Source organism: Molossus molossus, unplaced genomic scaffold (assembly GCF_014108415.1).
Source record: "Molossus molossus isolate mMolMol1 unplaced genomic scaffold, mMolMol1.p scaffold_m16_p_5, whole genome shotgun sequence".
Classification (NCBI taxonomy): Eukaryota; Metazoa; Chordata; class Mammalia; order Chiroptera; family Molossidae; genus Molossus; species Molossus molossus.
The window spans coordinates 38,989,309-39,005,258 of NW_023425388.1; the positions used below are offsets into that span (position 1 = coordinate 38,989,309).

Genomic DNA, 15,950 nt, shown 5'->3' on the forward strand with positions numbered 1-15,950 from the left:
GAAGGGAGGAAATTATTAATCTAAATAAAAAACAAAGTAACTGTAATTTTATTTTTATTTTTCTAATCAAAGAGCACTTGTTTCTTTAAGCTTTTTCTTGTTAGGATACAATGAGTAACTTCTCCATTCTTCCTTCACAAATAAAAAAAAAATTTTTAAGAGTCTTAGTTATTTTAGATTTGTAGCCCTTCAAGCCAGAAACATAGTAGTAATATTTAGTGGTGGAATTTTTAGACATCATGCATTGTGTGCAAGAAAGGGATGAGGGTAGATAAATACCATGGTTGCCCCAGAAATCACATCTACCACAACTAAAATGAAAGTCAGGCCCGGCTGATGTGGTTCAGTGGTTGAGCACGACCCATGTGCCAAGAGGTTACTGGTTCAATTCCCAGTCAGGGCACATGCCCAGGTTGTGAGCCCAACCCCAAGAGGAGGGCACGCAGAAGGCGGCCAATCGATGTTCTCTATCTCCCTCTCCCTTCCTCTCTCTCAGTAAAGAAAAAAATGTTTTTTTAAAAAAAGTCAGAATCTTTAATGGAAATACCTCTCTTGGAAATGCTAAGGTAACAGATTATAACAACATTAGGAGATAATAATATGATGCATTTTATGCATTTTATTTTTTTACAGTGCCATTTCTCTGTATAAAAAAATATGAAACAATTTTCTAGTGAGGTCAGTTATTATATTACTGTAATTCTCAGGTGGATTTTGCCTGGTCTCATTCATATATTCATTCTTTCACTAATTTAAACAGTATTTACTGAACTTATACTACTATGCTAGATTCTGGGATATAAAGGCAAAAAGAAAAAAGGATTTACAATGTGGTGTGAGTGGTATAGTCTAGTAATTAAAAAGTATCATTCCTTTGGTAACATTCATACTATGTAAGATTAATTCTCCCATGTCATTTCAGTTTTTATACAAAGGGTTGTCTAAAAGAATATTTACCTATTAAGACAAAAATATAGATGCATAATATGCATGTGTTTAGATGCTGGTGACAAAAGGGATTTTGTAAACACTTAAAATATTACACTGCTATTCACCACAGTTTTTATTAGCACAGTGCTTTTTTTTTATCCTCACCTGAGAACATTTTTCCATTTTTTGTTCGGGGGGGGGGAGGGAGACATCGACGTAAAGGGATACCTAGAGTGACCGCCTCCCGCACAGCCCTAGTTGGGTCAGGGCCGGGTACAAACTGGACTGCAGGCCGCCGCTCTAACCACTGAGCCAAGCCAGCCAGGGCAGCACGGTGCTTTTTAAAAAATTCTTTATGGATTAGAAATACTTGACTTTGGAAAAACAGTAAGTTTACCCATGCTCTAACTATGTTAAGAAGTCATAGTTACATATAGAAGGTGTGACTGTAGAGCAATAATATTGATTTCACAAGCCACCTTGTATATTCAACCAGTAAAAACCCCCAATACTTCAAAGCATAGTGCTTTAGAAACGCTCACTTGAAATTTAGTGAAATTCAACAAAAATTCATTGAATTCATATCATATTGCATGCATTATGCTGGGGGCCACTGGAGGCGGATGGCAGGCAGGGGTAGTGAGTTTACAAAGATGTGACTTTCCTGCCTTTAAAGAGGGGGCAGATTTGTAGAGCTCAGAGCATTGTATCATGGGAAGTAAAACACAGCAATACTGTGAGACACGTCATTGAACTTGGTGGTTTGGGTCAAGTACTACAGGAGCTCAGGTGGGAGCAATTAGTTCCTCCAGTCAGAAGTTAGAAGGCTCACAGAACCAGCACTATGTGGCCCTGGCCAGTTTGGCTCAGCAGTTAGAGCATCAGCCCACAGACCAGAGAGTCCCGGGTTTGGTTCCCGCTAAGGGCATGGACCTGTATTGCAGTTTGTCCCCAGCACTGTAAGTAAAAAGTATTTAACCAGGCATAGCAGTGGAGAAAGACAGAATTTGCAACTACATGCCCTGGCCAGTTTGGCTCAATTTGGCTCAGGAGTGTCGGCCCGCAGAGTACTGGGGTGTCTTTCTCACAACGATGTTTCTCTCTCTCTCCCCCTGTCACTCTGTCTAAAAAAATAAAATGGAAAAATATCCTCAGGTGAGGATTAAAAAATTTTTTTTCAATCATAGTGCTATAAGGTTTTCTAAAAAATTATTTTCCACAACATCATGCCTCCTGATAGATTAATATTTAATTACTCAAAATAAGATTAGGTTTTTACATTTTTTTTTATCCTTACCCAAGGACATTTTTGCATTTATCTTCAGATAGAGCAGGAGGGAGAAAGAGAGGAAGAGAGAGAGAGAAACATCTATGTGAGAGAGGCACATCAACTGGTTGCCACCCACACGACCCCAACCAGGGCCGGGGACAAACTGCAACTAAAGTTACATGCCCCTAGTGGGAACCGAACTCAGGACTCTCTGGTCTGCAAGCCGGTGCTTTAACCTTTGAGCTGAACTGGCCAGGGCAAGATTAGGTTTTTTAAAAAGGAAGAGGTGCCCTGGCCGGTTTGGTTCAGCAGTTAGAGCGTCGGCCTGCGGTCCTGAGAGACCCGGGTTCGGTTCCCGCTAAGGGCACGTACCTCGGTTGCAGTTTGTCCCCGGCCCTGGTCGGTCGTGCGGGTGGCAGCCATTCGATGTGTTCCTTTCACATCGATGTTTCTCTCTCTCTCTGTGTTCCTCTCTCTCCCTCCCACTTTACCTGAACAAAAAATGGAAAAATGTCCTCGGGTGAGGATAAAAAAATAAAATAAAATAAATAAAAAGGAAGAGGTTATTTGAGCCAAACTGATAAGCTATGTCAGAGAAGAGTATCTACAACTCTCCCAAGGTTTTAAACACCTCTAGAGATTTGACAACTTGCTTTCAGGTTTAATCAATCTAACAGAAAAAATTCTTCTTTCTCTTAGGACCAACCAATATCTCTGTTGCTTCAGTTTTATCTTGTTAATACAAATGTTCAGTCTTGTATGGTATCAGATACTAAACCAATAATTATCACTTTCTTTCTAATCAAACCTTCATAAACTTGAGGAAGGTAACCTGGGTGCTGCAAAGCTGTCACTGGTCCGAAGTGTGCATATATAGCTTCCTCAGGGTAGAATACCCTGCCCCGGTTGGACTGTGGGCTACAATGCACAACTGACTTGCCCTTTTGCAAGGGAAGGGAGTTTGTCCATCTGTAGCTTAAGCTTTGTCTTGACCTGAGGGCTAAGAAAGCCAATGAAATAGTCTAATGGAAGGTGGGTAATATAATCAGATCTATCTTTTTAAAGAGATCATTCTGATAGTGTATACCTGCTATGGTGGGCAAGCAATTGAAAGTCAAGATGTCAAACTGGAAGCAAGATGTTGTTCTGGGTGAGAAGAGCTAAGACCTTGAATAAGATAGCAGCAGGAGGGGTAGAAAGTACTGGACAAGAGGGGAATAATACACAGGATTGCTGGGCTACTACCATTCGGGAGAAGGAGAGTGGAAGATGCTTTCAGGGTCGTGGGTTAGGTGGCACCATTCACTTAGGTGGCACCATTCACTTAGAAAATACAGCAGCAGAAGGTGTGTGGAAGAAAATACTCAGGCAGTGGTTCTCAACCTTCCTAATGCACAACCCTTTAATACAGTTCCTCATGTTGTGGTGACCCCAACCAAAAAATTATTTTTGTTGCTACTTCATAACTGTAATTTTGCTACTGTTATGTCTTAGGGGACCACTGTGAAAGGGTTGTTCTACCCCCAAAGGGGTCGCGACCCACAGGTTGAGAACCGCCGAAATACTGAGTTCTGTTTTGGTCCTACGGGAGTTTGAGAACCTGTGAGGCTTCCAAAGGGAGGGCCTGGTAGGTAGTTCGGTATTTGGGTCTCAGGGGAGAGATCTTACTTGGAGATGTAAACTTGAATATTTTAAATATTAACAGTATGGAAAGTGAGAAAAACAGAGAGGGTCAAGCATAGGACTAACAACATTGAAACCAGGTCAAAGTCCTGCACCTCAGGATTATATCCTTGTTTTCGTTCTTTATCTCTCGGCTAATATATTCCCATATCATAATTATTTTTAAAAACATACAGAACAGTAGTGACTCATTTAGAAAACAACTGCTAGTTACTTTATTTTGTTTTGTTCTAAAATACGTCTGGAAAGTCCTTATTTTAGAGATTTATTGTTGAAAATTGAATTATTTACTGTGATTTTGCTCTTTTCTTATTAAACGTCACCCTACTTCATTGGTTACTTTTTGTAAGATCTCGAAGTAATTTAAAATCCCTACTATACCTACTGAGGAGAAAGCGATTCCGTCTGTTTTATTCACTGCTGTGTCCCTAGCAGCCTGGCACATGGTAGGTGCTTAACAAATATTTTTAATGAATGAATATAAGAAGCATTGGTAAATTTACTCAATAGCTTTTTCAAATTTAATGAAAATGTCATTTATACAAATTATTGATAAATATATTTAGTGAAATCATAGATTCAGAGAAAAATACAAGGGAAAATAGAGGCAGAATAGGAAAAATAGGAGATAAAAAGGGAGTGTTGGAGGGAAAACATAAAAAGGAAAATTTTAACTACTTAACTCCACAGAAATATTCATTTCATTTTATATTGTTTAAAAGGAGTCACCTGATTTACATGCTTTCTAGTGAATATATTTGGAAGCCTAGGAAAGAAGCATTATTTCGAAGAAAATTTGCATGCGTACCATAGTGGGCATTTGGTATATCTGTGTCCTCCTGAAGTCTTTTGAAAAACTCTTAAAAAAATTTTTTTTTGTTGATTTGAGAGAGAGAGAGAAACACTGATTAGTTGTTCCACTTATTTATGCATTCATTGGTTGATTCTTTTGTGTGCCCTGACCAGAGATCGAACCCTCAAGCTTTGCCTGTCGGCATCAAGCTCTAACCAACTGAGCACCGGCCAGGACTGAACATTCTTTCTAAATGTTGGTGGTTTCTCACATTGTGAACCCCTGGTCCGCAAGCTGGAAACTATAAATATCACCTTCCCAATCTCTCCCACATCCCAGACACCCAGCATGTGCCTAGATTCTGTCATGAGCAGTACGCTTGGAAACCTTTGACTCAAACAAGCATCATGAGGAAGAAGACACTGAGCAGAGTATAGCTGAGAGTCGTGGAGTTCTTCGTAGCATCAGAGGTGAAAGTTGGTGTTAATGTCTGTGCTCATTGCTCCTAGAGGCACGGTGGATGGTCTCATGGTAGCTTTGGGTACTGCTCCACACAGCACTAGCCTCTAAGAATTGCCCTTTTCTGTTAAAACTAGCTACAGTGCATTGGTTCTGTTTGTAACTGAAAGCCCTAATATAACCATTTAGGAGCACACAATTATGATGATTTTAAATAATTTCCAAACCCACCTCATTAATATTTGTGAATCCCTGAAGGCAGAGGCTGGCCAGTGATGGCACATCTATTGGAGACACAGAAATTACACTTAGTTGCATTTGCTGTTTGTCCCCCTTTCTATGCATCTACAGGTCCACAACACTGTATTTCCAGAATTAAATTAACGAATGCACAAAACAAAAAAATATACTGAACCAAATGTGTGTGTGTATACACACACACACACACACACACACACACACACACATTACATATTTCCCATGTTTTTCTAGAAGACAAAATAAACCCAATGCAGGCATCTCTAGGAACTTGTAGAATTGCAGAATAGAGTTGTGAAAGACAACAAGGTGTATGAGAAAGAGCATTGGCAACTAGTCCTAGTTCAATTATGGATCAATCATGTGATCTTGGGCCTCTTCAACTTGGTTTCCTCCTCTGTAAATGGTAGGGTTATGCTAATAATAATAACTATTATTTACTGAGCACATACTTTGCCAGTCACTGCTAAAAGAGAGATAAGTAATATTACTACTTCAGGTTAAGAGAGAAGATACGAGAAGTAACTTGCCCAAAGTCACACATTCAGGCAAAGGCAGAGCCGGACTACAGAATCAGATGTTGCCAGAGCTTTACTTTTTAACCTTCGTCATGTGATCTCTTGTGTTTCTTTCAGCTGTAACCCTCTAAATAAATGTGTATTCTTTTATCAATCTAGATAACTGTGGGAAAGATGTAAGCTGACTTGCACACGCAACACTACATTTTGATTTTTAAGCTGCATAAGTTAGTGCTAGGTTTTTTGGTGGGTTTTATAGCTTGTTAATAACTATATGACCCAGAAAGAGAAAGTGCCATGAGGAGAATCCATGATTAATGATGACTGTGCATTTGGAATGGCTCAATGATAAGGTAGAGACTTCTGGGGTGGGGTCTGCACCAGCAGCAAAAAACGCAATAAGTATTGTGGTGGCAGTAGCAACTTCGGAATAAAATCTAAATCCTTGATGGTTATAGAACAGCAAGAGTAGGACTGGAACCTGCAGAGGGGTCCAGGCATCGTCGTCATCTGTGTTGCTGCCGTTATCATCATCAACATGAACACCTGTTGAGTGTTTCTGTGGATCAGGCAGTAGTCTAAGAATTTTATATACATTATTTTAATCTTTTTCTTTTGGTTACTATATTTCCACTTCTACTATATATAAATGTATATATTTATAAAAGTGGTTTCCTACAATATAAAGTTTTATTACCTGCTTTTATAACTTCATGTATTATAAATATCTTTTCTTGTTTTTGAAAACAGAGCTTCTTGAACTGTCCCTGGTGAAGGACCAGGGTTATTTTTCAATTCTTTTTTGTCATTACTCTGTGATCATCCACTTGGATGTCACAGCGAACTATTCAAGTTTCTAAATGCTAACTTGCAATTACTGTAGTTACCTCATTGTGAACTGATAATAGTGTATAGAGTGGTTCTGATCTACAGATCACACTTTCAGCAGCACTGTTTTGTTTTTATTTATTTGTGTGTGTGTGTGTGTTTTTAATAATTTTTTAGAGTCTTTGCCATGCATCTGCCATAAGACTTCTGTAAAGTCAATTCCTGAGTTTTGTGTTTTTCTGGTTTTTATCTTAACTCCAGTCATTTAATTATCATCTATAGTGATTCTACAATCATCATTCAAATATATGATAATAATCTGGGCTGAAAATATGTGCAGTGTACGTTGTTGTCAGAACCCCACATTGCAATACGTGGATTAAACCAAAGTAAACCATTCTTTCCAAATTAATGCTCCTTCAATTCACATTGTCAACATGAAAGTGAAAGCCACTGCTGAGACCAAGGAAAGCTACAGCGCATTTTATTGAATATGAAATTTAAAATGAAGAAATAATAGATGAGTGAATTTGTAATTTTTTATGTGACTACTCAATGCTTCTGCTTTTAAATCAATACTCTTGCCCTGGCTGGTTTGGCTCAGCGGTTGGAGCATAGGCCCGTGGACCAGAGAGTCCTGGGTTCGATTCCTGCTAGGGGCAGGTACCAAAAATAAATAAATAAACACTCTAATTATCCTATTTATAAATCTGTTTATATAATGTACATGTTTTCTAGTATATTCAATACCTAATTACAGTGCTTGTTAATAGAAGTGTATTTTATAGATTAAAATGTATCTCTTTTAAATTCCTAGTTGTGGATGCTGTAGCAAGCAGCGCCTATTCTACTAGAATTGATGAATCTTTTTTTTTTTTTTTTTCATTTTTTTGTTCAGATAGAGTGGGAGGGAGAGAGAGAGAGAAAAACATCGATGTGAAAGGGACACATAGAGTGGTTGCCACCCACACGACCAACCAGGGCCGGGGACAACTGCAACTGAGGTACATGCCCTTAGCGGGAACCGAACCCGGGTCTCTCTGGACCACAGGCCAACGCTCTAACCGCTGAGCCAAACCGGCCAGGGCAAATTGCTGAATCTTAATATTCTCCTAAAAGAGAAAAAAGGTGGAATAGATTAGAACATAGCCACACATATATGGATCATTAAAATAAATAACTTGCATGCACAATGGTAGTGTGAACATTTTAACAGTTCCAGCACATGTTTTTCACTCATTTGTACCACCGGAGAATTTCTTCACTGTGTGTGTTACCGGCCACGGTGGCGGCCAAAGGGCGCCAACTGTTACTGGTGAAGTTGGACCTTGGTTCTTGAATTAGGAAAAAGAAGAATTCAGAGCCAAGCACTCAATTTACAAGAGAAAGTTTATTTAGAAAGTGACAGGGGTAGTAAAGTGAGCCGTAGAGTAGCCTAAGGAAACAAGTTACAGTGGCAGAAGGGCCCTTGGAGCTCAGGAGCGAGCAAGGTAAAGGTAACACCCTGGGAAGAAGAGGAGGAAGGGAGTGGTGAGGGAACGCTCCTGAGAAGGAGAGCACTCTGTTTTAAAACACCTACAATTATTGCCTAGTAGGAAGAAAAACGAATCTGATAACCAGTCATGTTGAGGATATCACATAGCATTGTTCAAGGCCATCCTGCATTCAGCGGCTCCACTAATTTTCCTTGACAAACAAGGCAAACTCTGCTGGAAAGAAACTATACTTGGCTATAAAATCAGCTCCCTATAGCATGTTATGGATTATAGAAACTAGCGCTCCTACCTAACTTTATGATTCTCCTACCTCTCATCAGTCAGTAGCAAGTCTTCTGTTTTGTTTACTCTGGCTCTCGGGTTTGCCTTCTTTTTTATTGCCATCCCCCTTGTTCAGGACTAGAGAATCATGATTCGTGAACTATTATTGCAAAGACCAGTTTGATAGTCTCCTCGCCACAGGTATCTGCTCCCTCTTCCTTCTCATTTTCCTTGTTTAGAAAATAAAGTAGTAGAGACTGTTTACTAGGTGTTCTGTAGCTCTGATAGTCCATGATTTATTCTCCTGCTGTTTGTATTGACTCCACTCTGCTCTGTCCAAAATACCTTATCCTAAGTTTCACATTAGCGTCTTTACCATAAAAAATAACTGCAAGAAGGAAGTACAGCCGGGAGATTAGCAGCTGAAATTTGAAAGGTACAACCTGGACCAATGTGCTGACAATCTAGAATCTATAACCTGGCCACCTTGCATTGATGTTTTCTGTTTTGTTTCGTTTTTTAACTCGGTACTGTACCCTCAAAGTAATTAGTATTTTTGTACCCTAGGAAGGCAACCCCTAAGATGAATGACTAACAATCAGAATAGTATAGAAATAACAAAAACAACAATTTAAATCCATAATATGAATACTTTTATAACTGCTTGAAATAATAATAAAAGTAATAATAGTCTCCATAATCAATATAACTTGTTTTTTAGTTTGATAAATGTGTATATAATATTTAAGAAAATCTGCTCTAGCAGACTTGTGATTTTTCAATGTTAATTATGAGATTTTGATTATATGTTTCATTAAGTAAATAATCAATGTTTAAATTTAATTCGTTTTGATTTAGTCTCTCATAATAACTCATGTTTACATAATTAGTGTAATAAAGTAGCAGTAGTCAAAGTACATATAGGAATGAGACTTCCTTCCCATGAAAAGCTTCATGACATCGAAGATCCCATCAGCACCACCCACTTCGCCCTCTGGGAAGTTAACCATTTTGTGTTTCCGAAGCATGGGAGGGAAGAAGAGAGAGTGCTAGTCTGACTTCTCGGGCATTTTTCCTGAAACATAGTGGAGGTAGTTTGAGAGTGATGAGGATCTCATCACTAAGTAGGAGCAGATGGGCCTGAGCTCTGTGTCGGTGTGAGCCTGAGGACTGCTTTTGGGGAGTGTCATGAATTGGGGGAATGAAAGTCATTCTTGTTCAAGTAGAGCATGAAAGGAAAAGCGGTGCCTGCCTGCAAATAATTCATGCAGCCTCGATAACTAACATCCGAGAGGTAATCAGAATGGACTGAAGACCAGAACCCTCTGCCCCAAATTTCCTGGTGTATTTTTGATGACCCAGGTTGTTTATGATCCTAAAGAAGGAGCAGAGCTTGTCTGCCCAATCCTCACTGTCCTATACAATCAGCTAAACAAGATGGGTTCAATTTCCCACCAATCCTGATGATTAGCAAGGTTAGGCAGATATATATCTAATTCAGGACACTAGAGAAAATTGATGTTTTTGGACCCGCTATTATTAAACAGATTCATATCCTTTGCAGAGCCGCTTTGACTCAGCCTGTGTTATTCAGCACCCATGGGAACGGGAGACCACGGTGGAATCCTTGGTTCCGGCAGAATATGCCCACATTTGAGAGGAGATAGAAAAAGGACCACCAGGTGAAGCCGGAGGAAGTGAAGCCCAGTCATGTGGTGTCAACCAAAGACAATGAACTAGAACCTAGCCCTTCATTTCTGTGGCCTAGGAAACAAAGCCTATGCTTAAATTCCCTTTTCTAGGTTTAAGAAGAGGCATTATGTCACAAGAATAAAAATGTATCTGTCCTAGGGCTTCTGGGAGACCTACCAGCATGGTGAAAGTGGACTGCCTGCCCACCCCGAGGTCCCTGACTGAGCCCGGTCCACTGTCCCCACTCTGGAGATTCTACCCTGCACCAGATACTTCTGCAGGAGGTAGCCAGGTGTGGAGCTCTGAGTGGGCAGGGGGCACCCATACCCCTCCCCAGCACCAGGCCCTGACTTGCTCCCACCGACCCTGTGAGCCATGGCCCCTGCCCTGTCTCTGTCCCCAGCCCCGGAACTGGCCTGGCTGAACACACACCATCACCTCACTCCGCCTTACCTCTGTCTCGGTGGGGCTTCCCCCTCATGCTTCTCCTTGCATGAGCTGGAGGGTTCCTATGACCTATCCTACACCTGCCGCCCCAGCCATCCTGTGCACACGCCACCTCTCCGCAGCTCCTCTGAGGCCTGCTGGGAGGACAGCTCCAGACCATGCCCTGTCACGGCTGGGTACATAGGAGGGTGTGTGTACAAAGTCTGTGTTCCCAGGAGCCATAAGGGAGTCTGGGGCCTGTCACCCCTCCAGGGATGTCTAAGTAGTAGCAGGTCTTGATAACTATCCAAACCCCCTAAGTAGAGAGAGGTCTGCTCCGGAAGGGGACATCCCTGCTGGCTAGCCAGCAGCCCTCCTTGCTTTGGGTCTTTTTGTTTCTTTATTTAAGCCACCTCAGTGAGAAGCAGGTACTAGGACTCAGGGTGTAGGAGGGTCCCTGGGCCAGAGCTGCTGGGAGGAGCAGCGAGGGAGGTTGGGCAGGGCGGACCAGGTAGGTGTCCACCAAGCATCACAGCCCCGTGAAGTTCATGTCGGCGCACCCTCCTGGACCTCTCCCCAAGGCTCCCTACCAGTAGCTGGGGCAGCCCCTGCCTCTCCCTGAACCCCTCTGTCCTCTGGGTTCTTTCTGTGCAATCTATTTTTTAAGAAGAGTTTGTATTTTTTTTTTAATATGGCTGCAAAAGCAGCTGCTGGGGGCTTGGGGTTTTACTTGGGGGGGGGGGCATTTTATCACTTTGCCTCAGTTGAGCATCTAGGAAGTATTAAAACTGTGAAGTCTTAAAAAAAAAAAAAAATTAGCGACAGCACCTGGAGGGCCGAGAAGGCGGCACGGCCGTCTTGTCCTCTCCCTGAGGCCGCAGCAGGCGCCGTGTTCGGGAAGATACTCATCCAGCGAGACCACAGCTGTGGCACACGCGGCCAGGTCCAGACCAAGTTCCCCGCGGAGCTGGAGAACCGGATTGATAGGCAGCAGTTTGCAGAAACAGTTCGAACTCTAAATAACCTTTATGCAGAAGCAGAGGAGCGGGGGTCAGTCATATCTTGAAGGCTGTTTGGCTTGTTGAACAGCATATACCATCTTCGTATGCACGGCAACTCATTCTGAGAAGGTTCTGAGGAAAGTCTCCAAATACATTCAAGAGCAGAATGAGAAGATACATGCTTCCCAAGGCCTCCTCCTGACAGACCCCATTGAGAGAGGACTTCGAGTTATTGAAACTACCATTTATGAAGACAGGAATGAGAAGTGGTAGATAAACCATAGAATTAAAGATCCCAGCTCCAGCTGGGACCTCATCTCTCCACTGGCCGATCGCAGAGCGCCCCCTACCGCCTCTCCAGAGCGTCATTCCTTTGTACCTGCTGCCAGAGCCGCGGTGCCGTTACTCCCAGGACTAACTTTCTAAAATTCTTCACCTGGAGTGACCCAATTGCTCAGCATCCACTTTGTGTCTCCAAATTGTGTAGGACTCTGTAATCTTTTCATTAGTTCCTGAGAAAACACAATGAAGCATTTCATTTTTTAAAAATTCAAATTTATTAATGAAATATGCAGTTGGTCAGCCCAACGCAAAGTTTGTTTTATCTGCTAACAATACCAATTCCTTGGGTGAGCTTCCCAGGTGGCTGTAGACGTCAAAGTCATCTCTTAGCCAGAGTTCAGTCTTATCCCCCAAATTAATAAAATGCTTTTCTTCAGGAGTTTAGTATAAGGTAGGCTGTGTCTGTGGCGTTGCTAATGCATCTCCCAGATTTCAAAGAACTATCAGTTTTCCACAACTCAGATCTTAAAGAGTTTCTCAAACTAAATTTCAGTGGAAAAATGTTATTTGTCTTATTATAGCAATTATTTCTAATAAAGTAGTATTTAATACAATTTCCAGTATTTTTTTTTTTTTTTTGGAGAATTTTGTTATCGGTGCATTACCTTGAATGTTGGGTATGTGTTGCCTGTTCCTTACATAAATAAGCACAATACAGTGGATGCTAAACCATCAAACACATAAATGCCTCTGCTGTGTCCCTGAAACTGTAATAAGCAAGTTTAATAAATATTTTAATTATAGTTTTGTTATAAATATAACTTATGAGAACAAATTTGATAGGAATAATACTGTATATTGCTAATTTTTAACTATCCTACTGGCAAACCTTATGATTCATAGACTTTCCTCATATACAGTATTCATTGCATAGAAATCTTATGATGGTTTCAAGTACAGTAAGTTAAGTGATTTCCAATTAAGACTCAACTCTGAGTCAATATTTCTAGTGGTTTTTTTGGCTGTATGTTTTTAGTATTGGGCTTCTTATGCCTTTCATTCATCTTTGAGGTGTGAGAGCACCATATTGGGAGAGTTAAATATATTAGGAGAGAATGAAACAGTAACAAGTTTTACTTTCAGAGATATTGTAGGTGCTAATACTGGATTTGACCTTTCAGATTTCATTTTTTTTTTATGGATCTGTTAGTGAATAAATCCCATAGGTCTGTGTGATATTTTAATGGTATACAACACCGTTGTTACTTTATAGGCTATAATGTATTTGTCTGCCTTTTAAACCTGTTGCAGTAATTTTGCTGAAATATTAACACACTAGTAAAACTTTTCTTAAACAAACAAACAAAAAATTTATCTGTCCTGAGGAATTTTAATCAAATTCAAGAAGTCAGAGCTTTCCCATCAAGATAGTACAAAGTTTTTCTAAAAAATTATTTCCCATGATAATCTTGTTACACACATATTTGATTTTTCTTTAGGATAGTAAATATATTCATTAAAATTCTAACAAGATAATTGAACAAATTAATAGACCGAACCTTAAGTTGTTTGTTGTTGTTGTTGTTGTTTTTAGATTTGCACTATTACTTATAAAGTTTATGGGTAGATAATTTAATTTTTAATGGCAAAAATTTAAATAAATATATTATTTGTGGTTTCTACCTTAAGGTATTTAAAAACTTTTCAGGAAATGGTCTTTTTATTTTATGTTCCTTATTTACATAGCATGAAAACATATTTCTTTTTTCTAATTAGGGGAGAGTTGGTAAACCACTTGAATGTTCATGGGAAAGTCTTGAATGCCTGTCATTGTAGTTAACAGGAAGGTTTGACAGGGAAAATGACACAATTAGGGCTGTTCTGCTTTCACAGCTTTAAATGATAAAAGTAATCCTTGTTCACAATTTTAAAAAATCGAATGATATAGAAGTGCTGTCTAGAGGTACCTACTATACAATTACATATTTTTGGCTTTAAATTTCACACTGGGGTTCTCAAAGGCAGTGATTTAATATATGCCAATAACTTGGTTGGTCACATCCACCCAAAAAAAGAAAAGGAACAAGAAAAGGGATTTAATTAGGAAAATAAAAGAATGGTATTTGAAAATATGGATAAACATCTCAACCCTATATTACCCATAACAGCTCTATCTAATCTTTAAAGAGAAAAGCATGCAAAATGTTAATGAAAAATTAAAGGAAATTATGCTTAATGAAGGGGAAAATAGCCTAATATTTTAATAGCCTCTATAAAATAAGTTCAACTGTGTGTGAAAGAGAAGGTAAACGTAATAAGAGAAAAAGCATTAATTTTTTTCCCTTCAGATCTGTGACTATATCAAGCATCACAACTTTCATGTTAGTATGCACTAGAAAAACATTTTTCTATTTTATACATATTAACATAAAATTACTGTTTTATTATGGATGGTTAGGATACTATGTGGCTTTATGAACTCCAGTTGTACAGAAAGGAAAACATGGGAAGTGGGGAGAGTTGGAGATTGTCTAGACAGGGCTCACTGAACTCTGAGCTCTGTAAGGGAAAAGGCCACATCAATTTGTTTCATAGTTTTATCTCCAGGGACTAGCACAGTGCTTGGTATATAGTAAGTACCTAATAAATGTGTGTCAAAGAAATAATAATACTAATAGCTGGCATATATTGAGTGTTTTCCATGTGTCACTATCCTAAGCACTAACACTTCATATAATCCTCACAGAAACTCACAGAATACTTCATAGGGCACCCATCAGTTCACTCACTATAGTGCAAAGGTTAAGAACTTTTGGTATTTTATAATTGCCTGAATTTTAGGTTTCCTCTGATGTACCATTGTTGTCCAAAATATGGAATTTCTTTGCCTGTCTGGTCTTTACCATCTCGCATACTGTTTACTTGGTCCCTTATGCTTGCTGGAATTTTGGTACTTCAGTCATCATGGGTTTAAAACTTTTCTTGGCTCCCAGTGCCTTGGGCTCATATCCCATAATTTGTGAATTCCTGCGCTAAAAGGTCACTCCTGCCCACTCTGTGTGTCTCAGTGTTTGAGCATCGACCCATGCACCAAGAGGTCACTGGTCCGATTCCTGGTCAGGGCATGTGCCCAGGTGGTGGGCCAGATCCCTGGGAGCATCGCTGGTTCTCTCTCACATTGATGTTTCTATCTCTTTCTCCCTCTCCCTTCCTCTCTCTCTAAAAATCAATAAAAATATTTTAAAAGGTCACTCCTTTGCTTTATTTCTGTCGCAGGATTTAGTAAAGTTGTAGTATTCAGGGTCAATATATCATAACCATAGGATAAAAGAAAAGAACTGGGAAGGCTATTAGGTCAACTACATGAATTTAAAATATGTATAAAATTTGGCGCCCTGGCCAGATTGGCTCAGCAGTTGGAGTGTTGGCCTGCGGACCAAAGAGTTGCAGGTTCGATTCTGGTCAAGGGCACATACCTCGGTTGTGGTTCGCCCCCAGCCCTGGTCGGGGTCTTGTGGGAGGCAACCAATCAATGTGTCTCTCTCATGTCAATGTTTCCCTTTCTCTCTCTCTCTTTCTCTTCCTCCATCCCACTCTATCTGAAGATAAATGGAAAAATATCTTCAGGTGAGGATTAAAAAAAAAAAATTCAAGAACAACCAAAGAAAAACTTAGCAAGGGTCTCAAAAGTCTGGTTTTTATATTTTGGAATGTGTATTTAAAAAATAAGATATCTTTCAAGTTTATAACCACAATACCATTATCACACGCACATATAATAATTTCTTAATATCATCAAATACCCAGTCTGCATTTATATTTCTTTGATATTCTCATATTTTAAAATAAATTTTTATCCAATTTTCTCCCAACATTTTGTGAAAATTTTCAAACAGCAAAGTCAAAATAATTTTATAGTAAACATCTATTTACAGACCACCTAGATTACACCATGAATATTTTACTATTTCTGATTTTATCATATATCTATCCATTCCTATATCTAGCTATCAGTTCATCTACTTTTTTACACATTTTAAAGTAAATTACAGA

The 15,950-nt window shown here is 39.6% G+C and overlaps 1 pseudogene; it reads left to right on the forward strand.

Moving 5' to 3' along the window:
• Positions 1-3,338: 3,338 nt before the first annotated feature.
• Positions 3,339-11,888, forward strand: LOC118616923 (annotated as a pseudogene).
• Positions 11,889-15,950: the final 4,062 nt, after the last annotated feature.